Source organism: Patagioenas fasciata, chromosome Z, assembly GCF_037038585.1.
Source record: "Patagioenas fasciata isolate bPatFas1 chromosome Z, bPatFas1.hap1, whole genome shotgun sequence".
Lineage (NCBI taxonomy): Eukaryota > Metazoa > Chordata > Aves > Columbiformes > Columbidae > Patagioenas > Patagioenas fasciata.
In genome coordinates, this window is record NC_092560.1 from 69,697,910 (window position 1) to 69,722,435 (window position 24,526).

Below are 24,526 nucleotides of genomic sequence, written 5' to 3' on the forward strand. Positions count from 1 at the left end.
TCTGAAACACAGTTCCACCTAAGGTCAGAATCCAGACAGAGGATTCATCTTTGGTCTACCCTCTTTTATTAAGCTATTTCATGCTTTCTTTTGACCTACAAAATAGCTGTATTATTGAGAGCAAGAAAAGATGCTCTCTACTCTCTGGCTGTAATACTTACTACCCCACCTAATTCCTTAGAAGTAGATTCATCTCAATGCCTCCCTGCAACACTGGGGCTACCCAGTGTTACAAAATGGAAATAGTTGTACCTATTAATTAAATTATAACAGCAAAACTGTAAAGACTCTACAGAGGAGTGATCCTTTCCTTTGTGTGATTTTTTTTTTTTAATAAAAGCTTACTTTTCTAGGAAAAGGTGATTGAAAAAAAATAGGACATACTTTGAAATTTCTTTTGAGTTTTTACACAGTAAACTAATAACTCAGAGAATAACACACACAAATAAAATTACTGCTAAGGTTTGGTTTTTTTAAATCTAATGTTAATTACTTGCTTTGCCTTCTTATACTTAAACACTGGAGTTTTAATTGCTTTTGTTGGTTTTGCAATCAGTCTGATCACTATCTGGCTACTTGACGAAGCTATTTGTTTTCACATGGCAAACACTGAAAAATTCATTCTCATTAAAGGCAAGGTAGGAGCGTCAGAATGCTTTTCCAAAAATGTGGTTTTAATTTGCACTTTGAGCAATCTTCCATGCTTCCTGTGGACTCCTTAAAAGAGCATTTCCAGGATATGTGTGGAGTTGTGGTTACTAAAATGAATCAACTTGTTCAATAAGTATTTACAAGAATCAAGCAAGGCCAAATTTCAGTCAGACTGGATGACATAAGCCAAGTCTCTTCAGTGAAAGTTAAAGAGATTTCATAATGCACTCGCACTGCCTGCAATGACTACCCAAATCTCAAGGAAGCTGCAATTTCATTATTTCTAGAACTTCCATTTTAACCAAACATATTTAAACATATTTCTGCACTTTTCAGACTGCCACAGCAAAAGAAAATTGTATTTCCCACAGAAGCCAAGAACTATCCTCCTTCTCATACCTACTTCTCCTGAAAATTTACTTTCTTCATCAGGTTATGTGCATCCAATATGTTTTGTATTTGTGAGATGTCAGAACCACAGTGAAAACAATTATCCTGCATTTCAATAGTGAGGGAATAGCACAAAGCAGGTGGACAAGCAAGTTTTCATTGCTCAGTATTGCAATTAGAAAAACAAACAAATGAACAAACAAACAAAACAAAACAAAACAAACACACACCCCCCAAAACCACATCAACCAGCACTTACTTTCTTGTATCTGTCATGGTGATGTTTGCTGCACAGAAAGCAGACAAGAGTCTCCCCTGAAAGCAAAGGCCTGCCAGCTGTCAAAAATGGCCCAATGTGGAAAGATGACACAAATATAATTCCCCTCACAATGGAAAAGACAGAAAATATATGTCTAGATAAACGGATAGATATCTACAAAAATTTATTTTGAGAGTGCTGAGACTAAAGTGAAGTTCTAAGAGCAATAGCCTAGGAGTCCTACCCTGGAAGGAAAATAATAAAATAATGCATTGTAGAAAGTCTCCAGGGAATAAAATCTGCAAATGCAACAGAATGGGCCTCAACCAGTCATGTGGTTGTTTCTGGAATTACTCTACAAATCTGTGGTGTGCAGGTACAATGAAACAGCAGTCATGTGAAAACTAGATTGACAGATGCCACAGAACAGCACTGGAGCTTAGGGAAAAGACAGGAAGATTGAAGGGCATCCTGTAAGGCAAGCTGTATTACAAGTTGGAATTAAGCACCTTTTCTTTCTTCCTGGAATGAAACAGGCATGTGTTCTTTACATTTCAGGAGAAAATAAAAGGGTCACAGCCTCAGCTCCCACTGGGAAAAAAAAAAAAATTTGAAAATAATCAAGTTTCCATGCTGCTGGCTTTCTGCTGGGCTACATCATCCCTGGCCCTGCAGAACTGGAGTCCCAAGACTCTTCTCAGTTCTGAGCTAATATGATCTGCCAGTTCCTTCATTCTCTGCTTCTGGTTTATACTATACTCTTCATGGGGAGTCAGCTGTTGCAGCCAATAAACCTTGGTAAGAGACTAGTGGTTTCTTAGCATAATGTTAAAAGATACTTTAACACCCTGTTTATAAACTCACCCTGCCTTCCAGGCATTTTGCTATTCAGTCAAAGCACATATTCTTTCTCTTTTATCTTTAACACCTGTTACTTTTTATTTTTTGTAATAGGATATAAAAACTTGGAAAACAAAATCCATTTATGGAATTTCATAGTTCCCATTTCCTATCTATTTTATTTTGCTACATTTTCAGCACATCAGCAGCTAAATCTGCTACTTCAATTTTATTTCTCTATTTCACAAGCTTGACATCAAACTGATGCTAGTTCTGAGAATCCCAAGCACTCACATTAACCTGTTCCTCCTTCAGTGAAAGATGTTTTCAGTGCCTCTCCTGAGCAAAAAGTTACAAACTATATATAGTGCTTTCTGCGACTGTTTCCTCATTAGCATTCATCCATGATCTTTGCCAAAATATCTCATGAAAATAGATAAAAAATAAAAACAAGGATGACATGTTAAGCTTTTCTGGTGAGTGACTGCTTCAGCCGTGGGAATTTGAGAAGAAATTGAACATCCTTAAATTTGACCTAAATAGTGGGGGCGGGGAGGAATAATTCCTGGTGTATAGTACAGAAATGAGTCTGGGTAGAGAACATGAGATACATCAGTGAGTCTAGCTAAAAAAAAAAAAATATATATATATATATATAGAGAGAGAGAGAGAGAGATGTATATCTCTATAAATATATACATATAATTATATATTAATATATGTTATGTGTACGTATGCATATATATAATGAAATTATTCTCTATAAAGAATCATCAGTAATAACTAACTTTGGATGGTAGGAATTCACAGGTTCAACCAAAAAAGAAACACTTGTTTTTGGTAGCATAGACTGGTTTGTTTGGAGTTTGTTAACCCACTAGAGGCAGAAATTAGTGAAGGAAATGAACAAATAAAGTGTCCTCTGATAACTATTTTAATATAGACGCATGTTATTGCTATATCTCATTAAGCTGGTTACATAAAAATGCAATTTTAAGATGGGGGATGTATTCCCTGAATTAAATCAATATTTACGAAGGTTAGTTTAAGTCACTGCATTAAGTCTGCAGAAATGGACCTGAGGGTCTAGGTGAACAACAGGCTGAACGTGAGCCTGCAGAGTCCCCTTTCCCCATGACAGGTGGGTCATGTAATGGGTTGCGCTAGCCAGAGCACTGCCAGCTGCTTCAAAGTTTTTCCCCTTGGCTTGCCTAGTCACACCTAGCCTACCACATCCTATTTCACCCCCTCAGCATCAGCACAGTCTAAAAAAGACAAACTGAAGGGGGAGGGGATCACCAGGATGGTTAGAGGCCTAGGATGCCTGATACACAAGGAAAGGGAGCTGTGGTTGCTCAGCCTCCAGAGAAGAAAGCTTAAGGAGGAATCTAATCACTGTCTTCCATTACTTAATGAGGGATTACAAAGACAATGGGATCACACTGTTTTCACAGGTAAAGAACAAAAAGAAAAGAGGAAAAGCTGCAAGCTACAGCAAGGGAAATTCCACACAGTTCTAAAGAATAAATTCTTCACAATGAGGCTGGAACATCTGCACAAAGGAGCTCTGGGGTCCCCAGCCTTGGAGGTATTCAAAACTCAATTGGACAAGACTCTGTGTCCAGGTGTGAACCTAGATGACCTCCAGAGATCCCTCCCTACCTAAATCATTCTATCATTCTAATACTTTTTTTTTTTTTTTTTAATTCAGTTGTCCCTTATTAAATGAAGACCTCACTTTTATAAATGAAAATGAAGTGTCAAGTGCTGACTATGACAGTGTACAAATATATCTTTCACAGAATAACTGAAGAAGTTCAGAATTCAGTCTGGAAAACTAGAAAGAGTAAAGGACACTTCAGCGGATTCTGGGGGAGAGGTGGCATGTACAAACCAGAAGTTAACAATGACTAAATGGTTAGCCAAAACTGGTTAACCAACCATTGCCCACATAAGAAAAGGAAAACAGCCTTCTGATTTCAAACAAATTAGATCTCGGAGAAGCAATTGGCAAAGATGTTAGATCTGAGTAGTAATTTAACATGGATTGGATATTTTTCGCATCCCTGTCTTGTGTCATAAAAACGGCAAAATTTTTATGATTTTGCTCTAGTCTAAAATGTCTGATTTCTAGTCATTTTGAAACACACAATAAAAGTCACTTTGGTGAACATGCCTGCTATTTTAGCAGTTTTTGAAATGCAAAACTAGATGGCACATAGCCTCTGTGTTTCTTGTTGCAAATGAATTAGGGTACACAGGAAATACAAAAGAGGGCAGGGATAGGTGGCATTATAGTGGATCTGCTACAGCCTGTTCCAGTGCTCTGTCACCCTCAAAGTAAAGAATTTTTCCCTCATATTCAGATGGAACCTCCTGTGCTTCAGTCTGTGCCTGTTGCACCTCATCCTCTCAGGGGGCATCACTGAAAAGAGTCTGGTCCCATCCCCTTGACATCCACCCTTGAGATATTTATAAGGCCTTGAGATATTTATAAGTGCAAGGTCCCACGTCAGGGAAATCCCAAGCACAAACACAGGCTGGACAGACAATGGATTGACAGCAGTCTTAAGAAGACTTGGGGGTGCTGGTTGATGAGCAGCTCAACATGACCTGGCAATGTGAACTTGCAGCCCAGAAAGCCAACCATATCCTGGGCTGCATCAAAAGAAGCATGGCGAGCAGGTCAAGGGAGGTGATTCTCCCCCTCTACTCCAGTCTCGAGGTGAGACCCCACCTGGAGTACTGCATCCAGCTCTGGGGTCCCCAACATAAGAAGGACATGGTTCTGCTGAAGCCAGTCCAGAGGACGGCTACAAAGATGATTAGACGGCTGGAGCACCTCTACTATCAGGACAGGCTGAGAGAGTTTGGGTTGTTTAGCCTGGAGAACAGAAGGCTCCAGGGACACCTTACAGCAGCCTTCCATTACCAAAAAGAGACCAACAAGAAAGCTGGAAAGGGACTTTTAACAAGAGCACGTAGGGATAAGACAAGGGGTAATGGGTTTAAACTGAAATATGGTAGATTTAGATGAGATGTCAGGAAGAAATTCTTCACCATGAGGGTGTGAGGCACTGACACAGGCTGCCCAGAGAAGCTGTGGATGCTTCATCCCTGAGAGTGTTCAAGGCCAGGCTGGATGGGGCTTTGAGCAACGTGGTCCAGTGAAGGGTGTCCCTACCCATGGCAGGAGGGTTGGAACTAGATTACCCTTAAGGTCCCTTTCAACTCAAACCATTCTATAATTCTATGAATATATAACAAGTGCTTTAGAATATAAATGCTAAAAAGCACAAAACTTTGGTTTTAGACAAGTCCCTTAGACAAACTTTTTAATCACAGGCAGGGTATTCAATCATTTTCTCTTTCCTACTTTGAAACAGTGGCAATTGAAGCGCAGAAAAATTAGATCACTTGCCCAACTTGACATAAGCAGATATCAAAATAGGTCTTAAAATTAATATTTCGTAACTCTAACACATTGATTTCCGAATTGTAGATATTATTTTCTTTGTGTTTTTCCATAAACTTGCTCCTTCTGAGAGAAAAAAACTCAAAAAACCACCGAAGTCAAAATAGAAATCTACCTACGGAAGTATAGATCATGATCCAGAATACGGTACATAAGAAGTAACAATGATTTTCAGAGTTTGTGACATGGAAATTCATCAATATAAGAACTCAGCTACGATCAAGAATGACAGGAAGAACATTCATAGAGAGCTATAATAAAAACAGTCTGCTAATACAGAGATACCAGATACTTTGGCAAAATGTATTTTCAGTGCTTTTAAAGCAGACTTATAAATATATATATAAATATTCCTGTATATTTAAGTATTTAGAAGCTTTATAGAGTTTTACTTTTTTTCATTCCAAAATTATTAAAAGTTGATGATCTGTTTTAAAACATCTTGGCATCTCCTTTGCCGTTCTCTTACCATTTTTTATTTTAATTCTCACATGCTGCTGGGAGCATCAGACTTATATTAATCCTAATAGGAAAGATTCTTGTTATTGAGCTAAAAGGGCAAGTATATGTGGGGAAAAAAAAAGATGAAGGAGGTTAATGAACAGTTTATTGTATTTTAAAACTAGCCTGCAAACCTAATTTTTTCTCAAAAGATTTTGTGCAAGTGAAATCAAGACTGATAGGGCCTTTCTTGCAAAGAAAGTGATTTGGTTTTACATCTGCCTTAGCTTTTCACTGTCATCCACAAAGACTTTCTAAATTATTTGGCTGAAAAATCTGTATACTGTATATTCCAGATGATGTACACCAATCTTACCTATTTCATCCTGTTCCTTGTAGGGCTTTCCTAGGACTAATTTCTGCACCATGTCAGCTATGTTGTTTTTACTGGAAGCCTGTGATCACTGTAATATATCTCTCTGCTGCAGGCATTTCTCAACTATTAAAGATTACGGAACATGATATCCAAACAGAGCGTTACTTCAGCTGCATTCAAAAAAGTGATTGTGCACATTCATAAAGTCTTACCTCTCCCTGGGGAAAAATTAAAGTTTCAAGTGGAAATTACTTTTTTTCACAATTAAGGCTGACTCATTGGCTCCTGGGCCTCAAATGGGTAAGAAAGGAAATAATGTGCACTCTAACTTCCCCAAAATTTCAGCCCTAAAGTAAATAAATCCAAGTGGCTGCAGGTCTATCACTTCCATTAAGTTACAAATTTAATATTGTAGCAGCTTATATTTTATATCCCTACCTGGTTCACTAGACTTCATAAGCCTTTATTTTGTATATTAAAAAACATAGGTGAGAAGGGACTGCAGAAAGAGATGAAAATAATGGACTGATGAACAGTCTGCACTGAAAAGGCAGTGGTCCCTTACTTTTCAGATCCTGCAACTTGACCTCCGATAAAATGGGATTTATCTATATCTCAGAGTGTATTATGCAATCTGTGCACTACCTCAGTGTGGCTTTCTTCTCTTGGATTGAATACGTAGAGGTGGATAGCACAACTGAACAAACAGAGTGCTCTGTCATTGAAAGCACAAAATAGGCAGCAAAAAGAAGATAGAAGAGCTAGTGAACTTTTTTTTTTTTTTTTCATTTTCAGTAAGCTTCCTGCAGCTTATTTTGAAAACAACCTACTTGCCAACTGGAAAAATGTTCTGTTCCCTGCACAGCAACAAGTTGTGCTGAGCTGAAACATCTCAGAAATAAATTCTGCCATGTGAAGCTATTTCTATTTTATAGTAAAACAGAATGGCACATGACAGGCTTTTTTCTCAATATTGCTTTACAGGTATGCACAGTACACTAATCCTCCAAGATCCTCAGTCTTCCCACTTATTCTTAGCCTAATTATTTTTCTGGTTCCTAAAATGCTCAACACCTAGCACTAAAGTTGACCATCTGCCTGCAGTTTCCTGCTTTGAAATTTTTTTTTTCTCTTGTGCACAGTTTTGACTCTCAGGGCCCCAAGTGCCTCAACACACCTTGATCACCCTGACCAGGCTCACATGGGACACCTCCCAGGCACTCACATCATTTACCATGGACTTGAGCTCCCTTTAAGTTCAGACATGGGCATCTCAACCGTGCTTGAGCTACACCATAGGGTACCTGTCTTCTGTCCCCTGCTCTTCCTGCATCTCAGACTGAATTTCCCTGACTGATCTTGGATGTAACACTGGCCACCAGGCTGATGATAATAAGCAGTTACTCCCCTGATCTCTGTGCGTCCTGACTGGACACTGTGCTCCATTAGCAAAGGCACTACCCTGCCCACACCATACTCCCCCTTGGCTGCTGCCATCTCTTCCCTCCTAGAGCCACCTCATGGTTGTTGCTCCTGGCAGCTCTCACAAAGACCGATGCCTGAGCTTAAATGGAGCTCATGGACCAGTAGGCACAAGGCGCCTGCGTGAGGCATGCAGGTGAGGGTTGTCAGGGCAGTCTGTTGGGGCACAGAGTCTGAGGCTATGTGCCTGACTTGTAGACTACTCTTAGGACTAAGAAGCCTTGCTAAAAGCAGTGAGACTACTGCCAGCAGGCCGAAATTCTCTACACATGCTTCCTTAGCTTCACTGGAAAATCTGTAGGCTTCTCTAAACTCCAGAAGATTGAGAAATGTCTTATGCACACAGAATGATATACCCAAAACCATGAAGTGTGTTGTGACCAAAACTACTGTCTAGAAGAACTCCAGTAGCAGCCAGAGAAAGACATATATTGGAAAATGTGGCAATATTTTTCATTAGCAATCACTGATCATAGCTGTTATCAGCATGGCTAATAGAAAACTCATTCTGGCATATGTAGGAAGTCTAGTTTACAAACAAGTCATGGCTTAGTTCTCCTTTCTGGCAAAACATGGGGAACACACACTGCACTTAGGTGCTGAACTGCCGGTTTAAGCATCAAGTCCCTGTTACCTGTTTTTGATCTCATTTTTCTGTTCTACCACATGAAGCAGCAACACACTCTTCAAGTCTGAAGAGGCTGTTTGCAAGGGACACTAAGGATGAACTTCTGGGACTAGATTAAAATTAATTAAAATGCTCATGCTGAAGCCAGTGGGATTTGAAATGAACATGTATCACTTTTTACTGCGTGACTATCTTCAGCAGTTTACTAGGAGTGCACGCCAAAACCATGGAAGAAACAACTCAAAATTCTGCACAATTTTTAACATTAACTGGGATTATGAATCTATAGCAATTCAGCAATTTTACATCATGAGTGAACATGCAACAAGAAAATCATTGAAATAAATCCTTGAAGGGACAGAAGGCTAAAAAAACCACGATCTTTGTGACACGGCTGTTCTTAGAGGCCATGGGTTTGATTTCCTGTGCTGCCACTCAAACAGCATATTAGAAACACTATCAAAGCAGTTTCTATTGTATATAAAGACAGGAGCAATTAGACATTTTCTGGAAGCGATAGTGTGTCAAAAGTCTTAAGATAGTTGAGTCTTAGGTTTGGAGCACACTAAGAAAAGCTGTTAATCCCATGGTTCTTAAGGGAAGACAACGTATACTAGTGCTGCCAACTGCTGAGACCAAATTCATGAATTCGTTTCGTTTCTTAAACTGCTTTTAGAAGGTTTTCATGAAAAGAAACTGGAATAAAAGACATGTGGAAAAAAGTCAAAATTATTCTTCACAGATTGAAAAATGAACAATAGTTGCTTAGTAATGAAAAAATCCTTTCTTCTTATTGTACATCTTCCTGATAAAAGAAGGACTTGTTTATTATAACTATGTGGGCTGTAACACATAGGAGCTACAGTCATATTAATGGCTTTCTTTTAAACCCCAAGGTTCCAAATAATTTGACAAATCAAACACACAGCAGCCTTATTTAATTTTACATGTTATCTTCATGTGTTAAAAGTTGGAATATTGGTGATATTTAGAGTATTTAATGTGACAGGAAGGAAAGCAAAAAAACATGTCAATAATGTATTTTACAAAATAAGAAATACCTGGTAATTTCCTGAAGTCTAACCTCAGAGTGGCTTAAACCCTAAAACCCATACATTCCCCAAGAGATAAGAATTGTTCTAAAGTTTTCACCAACGAAACAATGCTCTTGCTCTCTGATACCAGAAAGGTCAATAAGATGCCATCCCAGCCTGGCTGTGTCCCTTGAATATCTGTCTTCAACTTGAATAACCATTACCCTTACTTTGTACCATGGGTCTTTACTGATACTGCCCTTAAATAAACCCAATCCTGGCTCTTCAGCAGGCAATCAAGTACAAAGGCCTGTGGTACCATGTTCAAATGTGCTTTTTGTGTAAAGATATTGCTAGTATTAGTGCACCAGTGAAAAAAAGCCACATCAATAATGTCCCCTGAACACCACACGTAAGTGGACCGTCCCCTTATTGGCACCTTATTGCTTGGGCAGCAAACTCTTCAAATATTCCACATTACTAATGGGCACCTGCATGTATTTCCTTTTTTTTTTTTTTCCTTTTCAGACTTGGCCTATTATTACCACTTTTTTTATTCAAAAGAAATATTAAGACTCCCCACCCACAAAGGGGGCCCTGGACAACTCATATCAGGTCATATTTTTGATTCAAGAACAGAAAATTATCTGTACACTACCAGTGCCAGCTGACTAATGAAAGAAATGTGTGTTATGCTCCAAGCAGGTCTCTTGCCTAATCTGTGCCTGGGGGAGTCTGAAGAGACTATAAGAATAAACAACTCACTCATGTGTGTGTGTAGAGGCATAGCTCCAAAGTAGCAAAATAAACAACAAATTAAGTCCCAGTAAAACACAGCAGCCATGCTCTAAAAGTAATCTTCCTCTTCTAGGGAAAAAAAAAAAAAAAAAGAAAAAAAAAAGAGATGTCATAAATGTTTAAATTTAATAAGTAAAGCAATTTTCAAGAGAAATTCTTGCTTCATCAGCCAATTAGTTCTCGATTATAGCTTACAATTAGCTTTTCAAATGCATCACATTGTGGTGGCCTCAGGATATACACCACAGTGATTAAGTGCTTAGTTCCTTGAATGCATGTGTATCAGCTTTCATTGAAAATTGTATTTCAGATTGTATAGCTGATGCAATGTTCAATGCTTGCACCCTTAGAGCAAGGAATATTCCCGTTAAGGAAAAGAAGGTTTTAATTTAATCCAAAATTTCACAGGAATTTGAATCAGTACATCTTTTCTGTCTACTGCATGTGCTCTTCCTCTCCTGACTCCTCCACAGCTTTCAGTGGTACAGTTCACATGGACAGTATATAACACTTGCATTCTATGCTGCTATAGAACTGTTAAACCAGCAGGTAACAGGTTTTCTTAATTGTATTTTTAACATTTAATTAGATCTTTTAAAAAACCTTTATATGTTTACAGAGCGCTAACAAGGTACAGTAGCAGCTTTCTTTCTATCAACTCTATTCTAGTTGTGCCATACACTTTCTCAGGAAGCTTTATTGAATTAAAAGATCTTCCTAATTAAAAACTCATTTTGCTGAAATATTAAAGACCAAAGCCATCACAGAACTATTACTTCCACTGTTTTAGAATATGAAAAAAAAAATAATAATATTTTAACAAAAGCCACAGTTAAAGAAAATTGCTAGCATAGAGTTCAGCCAATCACAGGATACTTCTGCTCAGAGAAATTAGTTTTCCCAGTCACAGAAGTGGAGGAAAGCAGTGTATGAGAACCTGTAGCTCACTCCTGTTACTACATATTGAAACACAGATATACATAATGGCTTCCGTTTAATTTACATAGAAGAAGCACAATATAAAACAATTTCTCCCAACCAGGAAAAAATACACTTTTATCCAATAACCAGAAATAAAATGACCTAAAAACACATTACACATTTAACAAAGAATGATCAACCTTTGACTGAAAAAGTTTTAATGGGTAATTCAGTTCCATTTCCTAGCAGTCTCCTGGCTGGGACGTACACTGTACAAACTTATTTGCAACAAGATTTTCACTTTATCAGCTAAGTGGTATTACTCTGCAAGAACTTAAGTAAAATAATTCATATAAATAACCCTATTGCAACAAATTAGATCAGATATATAAATATTTGTAAGAACAGCAATGTATTCTGCTACCCTCCTCTGGGACAGGAACTAAGTGCAAAAAATACAAGAAAGCACTCCTGTAAATCACCCAGCCCCAGGGGAGAACAAGGAGGAGGGGATAACATCCACAAGATGTTCTTCAGGAATGATATTTCTGGGTTTTGAATTCTCACAATCTACTTCTGTACAATACTGGCCATAGAGCTAGCAAAAGTGAATATTGGTGAAAATTTATAAGTGGATCTGACCAGATTATTTTTAAGTTAGACTATATAAGAAAATATGAAGGACACTACGTCAGAGCTCTTGTGTCCCTTCAAGTCAGAAAAAAACTCAGGAGCCCAGCATGCTAAAACCCTTATGCCTTTCCAAGACAAGGGAAAAATTAACTATGCCTGTGAGATGTGAACTTGGATATTTGCAAGTAAACTCTGTATCTTGTGAGCAAGCACCAGCATAGAGCAGCTTAGGTTGGTTAAAAAAAATTTAAAAATAAAAAAATTTAAAAAAAAAAATTAGTTTTCTTGTTTTCTCGTCCCATGCAATGAGATTTGTTCAAAATATTTTATTATTTCAGCCTTAGAATATCTGTGTTTAACTATACATTGCAAGAACTTTTACTTAAATCCTCTTTGTGTACTCACAAGTACAGTTCCATAGGAAAAGTAACCAATAAGTCAAATCATAGCACTATGAGCTGCTGCATCTCCATAAATAAATAATTGAGTGATTCAGCAGTTCTACAATGTGGCCTTTTAATAAGAGAACAAATAACCTAACTTATCAGCTAAACCAAATTTTTTTCTCAAGGTAATTATCTTGATTTTACCACTCAGTCTGTGCCAATACAAGAATTTCTAGCCAAATAAGAGAGATTTTCAGCATATAGTTTAACAGGTTGGAGTATTTTGCTGTGAGAAATCAAATTATTTCTCACATTACAAATTCTTCACTCCAAGGTGTATATCTTCTAAATTTGTAAGCAATTGTAAAAAGAGTTCCTGATCTTGACCAGGTACTACTCTGACAGTAGTGGAACGGCTCACAGCAGAGGGAGACTGAATTCCATGATTTACTAACTTTCAGTAGTACATGGTCTTTATACCAGTAGTCCCTCATATCAGTAGAATCATAGAATAACAAAGCTGTGAAAGAACTTCTGGAGGTCTTCTACTCCAGTTTCCTACTGAAAGCCAGGCTAGCTTCAAAATTAGATCAGGCTGCCCAGGGCCATGTCCAGGCAAGTTTTGAGCATGTCCTAGGACAGAGATGCCACAGCGTTCTTGTATCCCGACTCTAGTACTTTGCCACCCACATAATGAAGGATTTCTTCCTTCTATCTGGCTGAAATTTCCTTTCCCTTTTCCTGATTCCATCCTCTCTCTAATCACTCATTAGATGATGGAAGAGAGCAATTAGATCCTCCCATTTTCCTTTGACCTTCCCTTCACAGCTGAGCAAACCCACAGCCTCTCCTTGTGCATCGTGTGCTCCAATCATCGGCCAGATTGTCAGTATATCAGTGTCTTTCTTTGCCGGGTGGAGACTGTAGTTGCTTTATTCTGAAAGACTACACATGGACTAAGCACTAGGGAATGATAAACATTTACTAAGCATAAAAAACAAAAATTAAAACTAATTCTGTGACTTTCAATAGTTTTCTGCCATGAAGCTGTAGCTGGAATGAAATAGAAACTTAAAAACTAAGGAATAAGGAGTAAAGGTGGAACAGAAACACCAGGTGCCAAGTTGGTCATCTGTATTACAAAGATGTGATCTGTACAAAAATCTTCACCATATATCAAATGGTAAGATTATCAAAGTACTATGTAGATGATACCTAGCATTTATAAGTTATATGGGAGAGTGAACATCACACAGAAGGAAATTCTGTCATCTTCCTAGGCAAGAGGGTGAGCCAATTATGAGAAATAATGACATTTAATGAATTTTCACAAATTGAAGCACACTAGTATTATAAAAGATGATGAATTAGCAAAGAATGGCTTTGACACAATAAAAGAAAGCACCTTGAAATGGCTTACTCTTGAGTTTGTCCTTAGTCATTTCAGTTAAAAGATGTCTCAAGGAAATTCTCAGTATTTTTGTAATCAAAACTGTAATGTTGTTTACATCAGAAAAAAACAAACAAAATAAAACACATCACTGCTTTAAGTATTGAAAAATGTGAACTGAAAGAGAATTTTCCAGGAGTCTCTTTATTTCTATAAAGGAAGCTACTCCAAATTACGCCGCACTCCAGGTAAAACTACCTTGAGGAAGTAAGGTGTCCAGTACCAAAGCGTTAGGGTTGCTTCTAGACTGCTAATGAGTATTGCCACACCTTGGATGACTACTTTCTCCATGGACAAACATGGTCAGAGACAGAGAGTGGCGAGCCAATACCATATGAGATGTTTCTGTTCTCTTCTTTTTTATTGTAGCTATTAAGGTTCTTAAAGTAGGAGCAAGTTTAGCTATTAAATCATGGTCTTTGACAAGAACTCATTTTAGCCAATTAACATCCATTTTCTACACATCCATTTGCTAAAATGAGTTTGGACATTTGGCTAGAAGGTTTTTATTTTTCTTGTGGCCTTGTAGTTTTTCTGAGCAAATACACAGAGCCACCCTGATGCCATTATATTTTAGTATCTGTGAGTTTTATGTTGTTTGATTCTTCAGTGTATACAAGGACTGATATCTTAATTTTTTTTAATACAGGGATCTGGATCTACTGCTTTCAACTGGAATATGTCTTCTGGTGAGAGAACTTCCAGAGTCTCTGAAAATCAGGCTATGGTAATTATGATTACAAATATGGGCCTAAATATTTCTGGCTAGATATTAAAAATCTAAGCAGTGCACCTATGGAGTAGAAGAGGGCTCAGATTCTTAGGACCATGTATAAGCAAAACTTTCAGGAGCTTGACAATTAATACGTTCTTGGACTCCTCCCAAGTTTAGATGTGAACTGAGCATGACATATTATTTGAAGGAAAAAAAAATAAACAATATTGAATTCATTTTATCAGACAACTGCTAGATGTTCCTATATGATGTGTAAAACCTTTTTGCGTTTTTTGTGAAAACCATCCTCATTTCTCCATGTCCAATTTTTTTCTGTTTTTCTTCTCATGACTTCACTTAAAGGCAAGAAGAAGACTGGAAAGGAATTAATATTCCAGCTAAATGGACCAAAGAAGTTATCAATGACTAACATACAAGGTTTTTCCAGTTCTCCCTATAACCAGGCTGAATTTTTGCTGCATCAGTCTTGGCCTACCCAACTTGGAAATCTCTATAAAACATGTGAAACTTAGGAAACTATTAGAAAGTTTAGAACACCAAATAATGCATTTTAAATGTACACTGGCTGTTGCCCATAGGGACTAACCCTTCAATATGCAAATGTAGTGATATAAATTTATTTAGAAATCCGAATGTTGTACAGATACAGGAGGTGCATATCTTTTAAGTCAGAGTGTGATTTGGTTTCATATTTTTCTATTCTTTACACAATAAGTGTGCATATACATTTACAAAAACAAATAATATTTCTCACTTACATTGGGTATACTAACATTTATTAAACCAGAATACTGTAATACAAAATTTTTAATCTACTGACTACTGACTCCATATATAGGTTATGCTATACGGAAAAGCTTTTTCTGAATTTTACATGTAAATAGTCAAATTATGCAACCAATAGTAGCAATACTTCCTAAAGTCTTAATGAGGCTAGATGAGATCATGGTAAGTTTTTGTGACATTACTGCCACCATATATGTAGCTTCAGTTTATCATGCTCTCTCCTGTTTTTGCTTCAAATCTGTGCGAGTGCACAACCCTTCTAAACTACAAGGTACATGGGGGAAATCTGTGACAGCAGCTATATACAAAATAAAGTGCAATATGTAAAATTTATAGGAAAAAGCATTTAATTCCATTAAAAGTAATTTTTCCTGTGGTCACTTGCAACTTCATTCCTTCTAGGCATAATAAACAACTACAAAAGGATTAAAAAGTACATAGAGTGAATATAGGGTTTTTTCTCTTTAAAGTTGAAGGTATGCCTTCATAACCTTTATAGGGTTTTATAAGGTAGCCATAAACACATAAAGATTTTTTGTTTTTTTTAATTTATAGTACTGACAAACACAGCCATCTGAGTTTTTCCACACTAATTAACTTTAGACTATCTGCCACAGCTAACCACGGAGTTTCTATTTAAAGTTTTAGATATATTTGGATACATGCGATCTTAGGAGGATACACATTTTCTGGTCAAAAGCTTGTTAATTTATCAGTGTAGCTGACATAATTTAAAATCAAAGAGAAAATAATTATCAGAGAAAAAAAAAATCAACACAAAACCCCTTTTCTCCATGAAAACCTCTGCCAGATTCTGAGCCAAATTCCCACTGAAGGCAGTTCCATTCATCTCATGTGAACTAAATTGGGGTGTACTGGGACTTAAACTAGTCTATATGCACATAGAAGGGTAATCATTTGATATGGTGTTCCTCCTCTCACAAACGAGGTGAAGCCACTTGCAGAGGATATGTTTGTTAACTGGCCCTCGAGTCCCTACATAATACTTAATAGTTCAGTGGGACACTTATCTTCATATTGTTTGTAGGAAGTCATGTCTCAAAGTATCTTTCATGGATTACCACACTCCAAAAATTACGCACAGTAACATTCTTCTGAGAGATAATGGGAAATGTTTTGTAGAAGAATAATCAGAGCCTCTGTACCAACATCAGTATTATGGCAGATGGACCCCATTTTTACTTATGTTGCTACACACTCAGTGTTCCCTGTGATTATAAAGATTAATCACATCCTGGGTTGCATTAGCAATACTTTCAACTGCAGTAAATATTCCTCTCCTAGATTAGTATGTCTAATTTTGCTTCTCTTACCACCAGCACCTAGTTATAAGGAAGGAATTCTCCATGACGAGGCCACTGAAGTACAGGAATGGTTGCACAGAGAATCTCTGCATTCCCCATCACTGGAGGCATTCAAACCTTGGCTGGACAAGGCCCTGAGCAACCCAGCTGAACTATAAAAGCTGGCCCTGCTTTTGGAAGAGGACTGGATGAAATTACTTCAAGTCCCTTCAGATACAAATTATTCCATTACTCTTGTATTGCAGCAGTGTCGTACAGAAACCTGCTTGCAAACCTTAAACTAGCTAGCTTTGAATAGAGGGCAATCCATCTGCATCATGGTCCACACTGTAGGATAACCTGAAGCATGTTTGCCATTTGTTCGAAGCATCAGACTGCATCAGAAACTAGCTATTTAAATGAAAAAACAAAAGTCTTCATTATGCCTATGGTATACTGCAGCTAGGGATGAGATGGCATACAGAGGGAAAGACAGAGTCTATCTGCATATTGGAAACTGTTGCAAGCCTTAATACTATTATTTTTTTCTGCCTTTTTTTTTTTTTCTTTTTTTTCTTTTCCTTGAACAGAGGACCCTTACAAGATTTCCAGGCACAGTAATGAGTTTGTTAGTTACATGTCTTATACCACTAAGTGTGTTTTTCTCTTACACTCTCCCTATTGCCAGAACTTGATGTGTTTAAGAAAGCTGAGAGGAAATAACAGTTGAGTTATTTGCAAGTAAGGTGCTACTCACATGCTGAGAAAGTTTGTTAGAAGGATAATGAACATGATGGCAGCCACAGCCAGTGCAGCAGCTACGCATGATGAAAGATAGTGAGCTCCCATGAGAGGTGACACCTTGACACCAAGAATACTGTCCAAAAGCAAAAGCTACCATCAACTCCACAGCTATACACCAGCATGAAAAGTAGGAGGCCAAGACACGTGAAATGTTAACATTTTGTAAATTTACCTTCTGCATTTAGAATTATCTTCTTTTAACTTGTTGATTAAAACAGAAAAAAATGAGAATCAAGAATACGCACTTTCTAGACTCATAGGAGACCATAGTAACATTTGGTCTTACTCTTTGTTTCAGGACCAGTCTCACATGACATATGAAGAAGCACCCCAGTCACTCACAGATCCAGAAATCCCCTCAAAAAGCACTAACAAGCCATCACTATAAGATCTTCTAAAATCTGTACCAACCAATTTACTTTGTTAGCTTGAGAGTTAGAAAGGAAAATGCCAAGCAGTATCTGGTGCCTTCATATCGGTACAAGAAAGATATCACAAGCTCTGCACAGAGCTTTCAACATGATCAGGAAATGGAAAAATACACTGTTGATTTTATCTTTATTGTTGTTGGTGCTTGAATCTATTTTGTGATAGAATTTTAAGGTGTGCTGGTTTTTAATGAAAATGAATATGTATTCTGTCCTATTTTTATAGAGAGCAAGAATGTGAGACATACCATCAGCTGTCCAAGAGGCAGGATTTCAAAAATGCACACAGAGAAAAAGAGAAACAACAAAAAAGCTACCTGTTAGATAGCTGTCACTTTCAGTTGAAAGTGCTCCTTCAAGGAATCACTCATTTCTCGGCCTTAGGAGCAGCTCAGAGGACCACTTCAGTTGTAAGGCTGCAGCAATGGCTGGGATTCCCAGGAAAAAAAAGCAAAATCTGCCATGGGCAGGGTGTCAGGGGATGGAAAGAAGGGAAATCAGTTCACAAAACCAGCTTCTTGGGCTCAGCACTGCTATTCTTACAGAAAGGGAAGTTTACCTTCTAGCTCTATAGGCTGCCCAGGGAATTGGTGGAGTCACCATCCTGGAGGTGTTTAAAAGGTGTTTAGACGAGGCTCTTAGGGACATGGGTTAGTGCTAGAGTTAGGTTATAGTTTGACTTGATGATCCTGATGGTCTCTTCCAACCAAAACAATTCTGTGATTCTATGATGCTATGAAAATGGTGCCACCCAAAGACCCAGGGGCCCTGTAAGATGCTACGGGCAAAGTCACCTCTCAGTTCCATGGTTACCTGTATTTCTAATTAATTTCCATTATGTACTTCCCAATGCATTTTGCTATACAAAAACTCATATGATCATTGTAGGAAAAAAAATCCTGCAGGATGCTCTAATGCTGCTACAAACTGCATCCACTCTAACCTGGATTTTCAGTCAAAAATCTAGATGTGATTGAGAGATACAGACTATAATCCTAAAACAAGGCTCACACAGCCATGATCACAAAAATGACCCGCTGAGAAGAGCGCCAGCTACAGGCATGCTGTTTTATCTTAAAAAAATTCTTGCTTCTGGCAAAGAAACACGAAGCTGCAGCAACATTGTGTTTTCATGAGTCTCAGATCAATATAAATCTATGCCTTGTGTGCTGAAACAGCTACATAACACGGTATATGCTGTTCATATTTTTAATACGGTGTATTTTTAGTTGAATTAGAAATATTTGGATGGAATGCCCATCTCACCATGAAAGTCTCTCATGTTTCGTTGATGCATGGCAAGTATTTATTGTTAGCAGTCAGACAGTAGAAATGCAGACAAGCAGAGGTAAGTATTCAGTCTTAAAAATGAAAGAACATTACAATACCCTAATCAATAAACTATATTACACTTTACGCAATGTATTTGTTGTGTCTGCAGCATTTAAACTCTTATTAGTCTCTCTGATTGGGAAAGTGACTGAGAATTCAAACCACAGAAAAGGAAAGGATTAACTTGATGTTGCTTTACCTGTTCTGTTTGTTTTTTTAATAAGAGGACAACAGTGTCAATAATAATCATGTTAAAGAAATCTACATTTGATTATATTTAATGCACACGTATGTACCTCTTGCTGACATAAAAATGGTAATTTGAAACCGAACCTGACTAACATGTCAGAGACTGGCAACATTTATATTTACCGGACAATAGATCCTATGCATGTTTAGAATGTCTTTAGAAGTACCCCATAGCCATACACAAAACCCCAGATAAATTAAAAGCCTGTGAGGCTCATTTTTGTAGCTATCAACCAGCGTTTTATGGAAAAAAAGGCCCACCATGTTTTGTGACATATTTACTACATATTCAACTTAAAACTGAAACAGTTTGCTAATTTAAAAGAAAAATTTAACTACCCTTTTCTTCCCATAGTCCATACATTGAGCACACTTTCAATTAATTTTCCCATTTAACTGCTTACTAACACTTAAAACAAAACAAGCTCTACACCCAGTCCTCAGAATAATTTTTAAAAGGATTCCATTCTGTTTTAAGAGGAAAATGTTATGCACTACATAATACGAAGGCGGTGGCAGCAGCTGTTCATTCCCTATCGCAGGTTTGCAAACACATTTAATTTAATTGATGAGCTTTTGTTTAAACAAGCATTGATATGCATCCTGTGATGCATATGGGTTGCAAATACTCCCAGCAACATACAGCCCAAGCGATCTGCCTGTGAGGATGAACCAACTTCTATATGACCAAGAATGTGAATTATCTTCATTAATACCATTGTCATTAAAAATATACATATCATTGTATGGCTGGATTCATTCTGGTTCTCACTGAAATGTACAATAGAATTCACACTGATTTTAATGGGATTATAAGGACCACTGTGGATAAACATTTGTCCTCTGTGCTTTAGAACACATAATTTAAAAAATTAATTTGAAATCCGCCATGTCAGCAAGCAACTTATACAAGCTTATACACTCGGGTATATATAAACTCAATTATAGATTTCACATTGTCATCTGCGCTAGCTCTATATATTGCAAACATAACTGAAGACTTCATGCGATCTTTCTTTGTTGAAAACCTCTTTCTCACATGTTGCTCTGAGAAAAAAATCTAACTCCTTTGGTTTACTATTACTAAAAATGAATTTGATTTCACAAGTATATCATCAGAAAACACTTGGCTTGATCTCATTCAGCTAAATACAAATCTATTTTTCCACAATGTAATGACATGGGATTTTACATGAAGTTGCCATAGCAGAAAGTCTATATCTAGTCCATACCACTGATATTCAGGGTCAACTTTATTGAATTAACAATAGGAATACAGCTTCAAGAATACAGACATTAAAACATTGTTTCTTCTTTTTCTTTGAGTATCGTTTGAAGATGTCTGGAGGCACAATGTGTCTCAATATTTTTAACTGACAGATTTTTTGTCAATATTTGGCTTATGCAAAGGTTTTCCCCAAATATATAAAAAAGTCCACTTGGAACTTAAAGTGACTGTATTTTAGTGGATTCTGCCTTTTTTTTTTTTTGGCGATCCAGAAAAGCAATACTTCCCATTCTCACATTATGGAAACAGATAAAACAATATAATACAAAATAGGCACTGAAATGGTAAGATTTCACACAGGTAAAATTCAATAAAATTGCAGAAAATGGCTAGCTGAGGAGGAAAGAATGGGATTTCCGGTTTACCACAGTGCCTTATTCTGTAAGAAAATACTGAATTGATTGCAGGGAAAACTATGAATACTGCATGAAACAATGCAACGGTAGTTTTCATTCCCATAAGAATCTCAACTCATGAAAAGAAAATCCATGTAAAACTTGCGTAATTCAGGAGGACATATGGCACAGTAAAAATAAGGTTCTTTCCCATTGAAAACTCAGAAGAAAACCACTTCCAGCTGAAGTATATCACTTAGAATTATTCTAATTGGAGAACTTCATTTGGCTTGAGTATTGTTTTTTGGTTTTTGTGTTTTTTTCCCCCTAAAATCCTTTGTTGTTAATTGTAAATTAATGAGGAAGTTCTTTCCAAATCTCCTTACTTCTCTCCTTCCAGTTGCCTCACAAAGCATTATTTTTTGGCACAGTTTGTGCCACCTCTACAGATCAATCCAGCATCTCCCTCTCTCTCCTAAGGCAGAAGTTGCTGAGAGCTCCCTGCACTGCAGTGCAATGCAGCCCAAGTACCAGCAGTACCAATTGTGTTTGTCTGGGTAGGTTTCTCTTGTGTTGTACTAACCTCTGCAATCCATCCCCCCACTCCCCCTTCCAGAAGAGATACATTCATCAGCCTCCTAACCCTTTACGGGAAGGAGAGCAGGATACTATCAATCACGGAGGATCCTCTGGATGATCTCAGCATCTTTCAATGAGACGATCTCCCTCCTCCCAGCCTATCTTTATATGCTTCTTCCTCATTTCATCCTTCTCTCTTTGGCCTTTCTGCACAGATGTGCTATGGCCGCCCCAGCCAGCATGATGCAGCTCCAACCCTCACCCCTCACTCTCATTGCCCACTGTGCTTTACAGGGTTAGGCTCCCCAGACTCGTCAGTGACCTCCATGCTCAATTACCCCTCATTGCTACCCAAGCCCTCAAGTCCCTTGCGTGTCCTGCCTCCACTCAGGACTGCCATACCAGCTCCTCTGCTTCTTTACATCCCTCAGGCTCTTCTGCCCTGTAATCCTCTTTAAATTAGGCTGGGGTCTCCTCAAAAAAACTCATCATCCCATGGCTCTTCCTGACACTGGGACTTGGACCATAATTTTCCCCACTGTGATTTCTCCACACTCCCATCCCATATGGAGGCACCTCGGGATTAAAATCCCCAGAGCACCAGGAAAACAGTAATTTAGCATGTTTTGGAAAAGTCCTTTCCTGAGGCTGTTGAGAAAGGGAGTCGCCCCTCCCCCTCATGGGTCATGAATGCTAAACTATTCTCCCCACGTAATCAATGTGAGTTATGATCCTTGAAGGCAACCTATAGTGAGAAAAACAATATAGTTTTCAAAAGCACTTACATTGTTCGTTTTCTTTCTTTTTTTCTTTCTCTCTTTTTTTTTTTTTTTTTCTGTTGCAGGTTCTGAAACCCTGCCTGTTCCTTCTACACGCAGTTTAGAAAAGGTCGATTCCCTAATCTTGACACTCTTCCCACAGCTTTGATTTTCCTTGCCATCCTTACCCCTAGAACATCTTGGAAGCTTGTTTTCTTCAAACATCTGGAATCTCTGCGAACTTCAACACCCCTGGTTTTTGCTCCCCTAGCGTGCAAAAGTTCTGCCAGCCTTCATATGCCAGTCAGCTTCAAAAGCAGAGATTACACATTCACACCGCCTCAGATATATAGAACCTGGTCTCTGAGAAAAAGAGCGAGCGAGCTCCAGATAGAGCTGGAAACGAGCAGCTGCCGAGCAGGCTCCCGCTCACCGCCGAGATCCGAGGGAACCCCCTGATTCCTCTAACGCTCGACCTACCCCGAAGAGAGCTCTCCTCGCCGTCTTCCCCGGCAAGCAAACCCTCTGTAAGTCCCGTGGAAAAGTTGAAGACGTCCTCCGCCAAAAGCATAAAAAAAATAAAATAAAGCGGGAGGAAAAGTTGCCCTGGAGCAGAAGCAGCCGCCCGACTGCCCGGAGCATCACTTACCGGCGGGGCAGGTGGCGAAGAAGCCTCGGCGCGGCCGGGCTGCGGGGCGTGCCCGGTTCCCTTCGCTGCCGCCTGCTCGCAGCGTCGGGCTGCGGGAGGGAGCGAGGAGCCTCCCGGAGGAGCCGCCAAGCGTGACAGACCAGAGGAGGGGCGGACCCGAGTGGCTGTGTGGGCTTCGCGTTGCGGCGAAACCTCTGCTGCAGTGCCGGGGAGAGAGAGGGGGAGAGAGAGGGGGAGCGGGCGGGCGGGCGAGGCGCGGCGGGAGGCACGGCACGGCATAGCGCGGGCGGCGGCCGCCACCGGCAGTAATTGAGGTTTGGAAGTGCGGCGAGGGCGATGCCCGCTGCAGGCAACGGCCAGAGACGGCGAAGAGGAGGCACAGAACTGCCCCCCCCCCCCCAATCAAACCCCCCCGCCACGCCTGCAAGGCTGAGAAGTCTCTGCGAAAACAAGCCCCTTTTTCCCGGTAGAAGGGAAAAATAAAAATAGTGATACCTACGCAAGCACTTTATTTCAGAAGACAATGGTTTATGAGGCGAAGACGGGAGAGCTTATGAAATGCCTTTTTCCAGAACCGGTTGCAACAGGCCGTATGACCACCGAAGATCGCATCCTTCCTCCTTAATTTCGCTCCCCGAGTGTGGGCCATGGGCGCTTTGCAGCAACAGTGAGAAGCTGCCTGTGCTCCACACGCGAAGACTGCAAGTGAAGACCAGGGTGAGAAGAAGTGAAGTTAGTGTAGGGAGTCCCACAGACAAGATTGACTTTCCTGAGCGGAAAAATTACTGACTTAGGAGAAGAGTGAAGCATTAGAACAGGTTGCCTTGTGTGATGGTGGAATCCCCATCACTCATGGCTTTTAAGAAACCATCAGAAAAACCTGTGTTTAAAGATGATTGTTTTCTTTTGGGACAAATAGATAAACTAGATTATCTTGTGAAGTCTTTCTTTTTTTTTTTTTTTTTTTAATTTTTTTTTTTTTTCACTTAGGTTCTATAAACAGTAGGAGGATCTTATGTTTATTATCATTATCAACAGGATTTTTAATGCAGTGGCATCAAGGCTTGGACATGACATGATACTATTGTTACACTAGGTGTTATTAACCACTGTAGAACAAAGAACATGAAGACAGCTCCTCCTTTATGATTATATACATTTACCTGCAATTACACTGGCAAAGAGTGTAATGTGACAAACACAGTGGTATCACCAAAGTGAAGATATGAGAGAAAGTGAAGAGAGTAGGTAGAATCCCAAATTGTAACTTTTTTCATAAAACAGCAAATATTCCACCAGATTTATTGTCAAACATGGAGCTTGGATTCACCTCTTAAAAATGTGTTAAACAATGAATTATACCTGTAGTAGGAAGACTGGATAATGAGCAGATGCCACCACCACTCCTGCCTTGTACTCTGCACATGCCTAGTGTGTGGCTTCTACGAGAGTTGTAATATCTGATAGCTCATGTACCTTTGAGTCTTCCTGTCAATATTTGTGAGCTTATATGT

The 24,526-nt window shown here is 38.7% G+C and overlaps 1 protein-coding gene across 1 annotated transcript in view; it reads right to left on the reverse strand.

Annotated features, from left to right (window-relative positions):
- Positions 1-23,232, reverse strand: part of SV2C (synaptic vesicle glycoprotein 2C) — a 117,955-nt gene extending 94,723 nt beyond the window's left edge. Inside the window, exon 1 of the mRNA XM_065860738.2 lies at positions 23,013-23,232. The gene's annotated coding sequence lies outside the window, so the exon portion shown is untranslated. The remainder of the gene's footprint in view (positions 1-23,012) is intronic.
- Positions 23,233-24,526: the final 1,294 nt, after the last annotated feature.